Here is a 3,332-nt window from a genome sequence, read left to right as displayed (position 1 = left end):
GCACTGAGTTGCCGCCATGTGATTGGCTGATTAGAAATTAAGTGTTAACGAGCAGTTGGACAGGTGTACCTAATAAAGTGGCCGGTGAGTGTAAGTGCTTCATAGTTCATGCAACCGATTCAAGGCTTAATTAATTCAGGTTTACACCTAAATCCCGGGTTAATCCCTTATCCTAGATTCGTGCAATAGGCCTCAGGTCTCCTCAGATCCTCTTGAACCTCCAGACCTGGTCTCGTCAGGTCCAGATGTTTTCCAGGTTTTTCTCAGAAAAGGTTTGTTTTCCAAGTCTTAACGTTTGACGAGTCGTGGTTCAGGTTCGGGTTCAGGTTTGTGTTCGGGGTTAAACTCAGCGGATCTGTGACCTCTGACCCTAGCTGTGACTCCGCCCCCTCACACCAACACTCAGCTCTCCTCTTGCTGAGCTGAGGAAGTTGTGAAGCCTCGTGTGTCTGACATCCAATCTGTTTGTGTAATGAGAGGATGTCAGCGGCTGATCCAGAGTCAGCTGGAGAATAATGAGATCCTCCATTAGCATAATTTCCCTGATTTACATGAGTGGTTTTCTAACTCTGGGTGCTGAGCTGCTGCTTTGTCCTCTGAAACATTTACTCTCTTACAGACTCACTGAGTCGTTACTGCTGTGTGTCTCTCTGTGTGTGTGTGTCTGTGTGTGTGTGTCAGACGAAGGGCAAGAAGATGGACAAATAAATCTACAGAAGTAAGTGGAGCATTTCCACTCAGAAATCACATTTAATCGTATAAAGTTCAGTCCTGGACTTACTTTAAAGGAATGCTTATCGCCCACCATGCTGTGGATGACCGACTATGGCAGGCAATTTTAACATAAACCTTAGGCAGCCCATTTTAACATAAAACATGGCAGGCAAGTTTAACATTAAACTATGGCAGCTATTTTAACATAAATCTTAGGCAGGCCATTTTAACATAAAACATGGCAGGCAAGTTTAACTTTAAACTGTGGCAGCTATTTTAACATAAACCTTGGGCAGGAACTTTTAACATTAAACTTTGGCAGGCCATTTTATCATAAATAGATGGCAGGCCATTTTAACATAAATCATGGCAGGAAATTTTAACATAAATCATGGCAGGCAATTTTAACATAAATCTAAGGCAGGCAAATTTAACATAAATCTAAGGCAGGCCTTTTTTAACATAAAACTATGGCAGGCCTTTTAAAATAAACCTTATAGCAGGCCATTTTAACATAAACCATGGCAGGAAATTTTAACATAAATCTAAGGCAGACAATTTTAACATAAATCTAAGGCAGGCAATTTTAACATAAACCTTAGGCAGGCAATTTTAACATAAATCTAAGGCAGGCAATTTTAACATAAATCTAAGGCAGGCAATTTTAACATAAATGTAAGGCAGGCCTTTTTAACATAAACCTTATAGCAGGCCATTTTAACATAAACCATGGCAGGCAATTTTAACATAAACCAAAGGCAGGCCTTTTAACATAAAACTTATGGCAGGAAATTTTAACATAAATCTAAGGCAGGCAATTTTAACATAAACTAAGGCAGGCAATTTTGGCATTAAACTATGGCAGGCTATTTTATCGTAAATCTATGACAAGCCATTTAAATCATGGCAGGAAATTTTAACATAAATCTAAGGCAGGCCTTTTAACATAAACCATGGCAGGAAATTTTAACATAAACTAAGGCAGGCAATTTTGACATTAAACTATGGCAGGCTATTTTATCGTAAATCTATGACAAGCCATTTAAACATAAATCTAAGGCAGGCAATTTCAACATAAATCTAAGGCAGGCCTTTTTAACATAACTTATGGCATGCCATTTTAACATAAACCTTATAGCAGGCCATTTTAACATAAACCATGGCAGGAAAATTTAACATAAATCAAAGGCAGCAATTTTAACATAAATCTAAGGCAGGAAATTTTAACATAAACCTAAGGTAGGCAATTTTAACATAAATCTAAGGCAGGTAATTTAAACATAAAACTTATAGGAGGCAATTTTTACATAAAATCATCTGACCCTCTGTAATTACATTCTAGATATATAAAAATAAGTTTTGACATTTTAATGGGTCAAAATGTAAATCAAGATATCTTAAATATAATTATGAGTCAAAATGACATTTTTAGGTATCTGAATGAAAGAATGACATGTCCAAATTGCCTACAGAATTTTGGGTGGCTTTAACGACTAACAATAAAGTATTTTTTCTGTTTTTCTAAATTCATGCTGAGCTGCATCTAAAATCCTGTTAAAAACACTAGAATCTGAGTTGGACCGACCTGACACTAAAGATAAAGTAAGAATAAAATGTTTAGAAACTTTTTGCCAAAATGCGTCAAAAATCTGTGATGCTTTGACTCGACAGAATAATTATTCAAGATATCTTGAACTCATTTGGAGAGATCTTCAAAGAAACTTTGACTTATCACAACTACAGCTCTAGATATCGCTAAGATAAATTTGCTGAGTCTTTTGGTTTCTAGACACGCGCAGTTTAATTTGCACTAGTCAGATCTTTATATGTGAWATCTAAAACTACACCTTGACTTGAAGCTTCCATACAACCTATTCTGACATAAGTAGAGATAATTTAACAAGTCAAGTCCTAAACCCATTTCAGATATCAGTATTTAAGTGGTGAATTTTATGTTAAAATGTCCTGCCAGCAACCACCACATTTGATTCTAAATCTGTAAAACTGAGTCGAATAGCTGCGGTGGCCATCTTGAATTAACTTTGTTCTTTTAAGTTTTGTCTGCCCAGTGATTCATGAGATATTTTGCTAACAGGGCACTGAAACGAGCCCACAGACTCGTCARTAACAATATAAATCTGTTCTGAATATTTGCGTTAATAATTTACGGGGTATTAGAGAGAGCGAGTCAGCGAGCAGCTCTGTGGAGTCTGAAGTTTTATCTTTACGTCTGCGGTCGGAGCAGCTTCACGCTCACACAGGAAGTAGGAATGAGCTGGTTTTCCTGTTGCTCTTCATCTAAATTAGATTTAGTTTTCACAAGGATTTCTGCTCGCCTGCTAATCCTGCTGCTGATGGTGTGAAAACTACAGGAGYGACCTGATGTTTGCAGCCGATAACCTGGAGATCCAGCTGCTGCGTGCTGGACCAACAAATATGAACTGACTAAATAWGCAGTGTTGTATAAAGTACCTCAAAGTGATACTTGAGTAAAAGTACAAGTATCTTATCATAAAAATACTTCGGTAAAAGTTCAAGTCTTCTCTAAAAATATTACTTGAGTAAAAGTCTTAAAGTATCTGATATTTTTTGTACTTAAGTATCGAAAGTAAATTTCT

This window comes from Austrofundulus limnaeus, unplaced genomic scaffold, assembly GCF_001266775.1.
Source record: "Austrofundulus limnaeus strain Quisiro unplaced genomic scaffold, Austrofundulus_limnaeus-1.0 Scaffold235, whole genome shotgun sequence".
NCBI classification, from domain to species: Eukaryota; Metazoa; Chordata; class Actinopteri; order Cyprinodontiformes; family Rivulidae; genus Austrofundulus; species Austrofundulus limnaeus.
Note: the sequence above shows the minus strand (reverse complement) of the source record.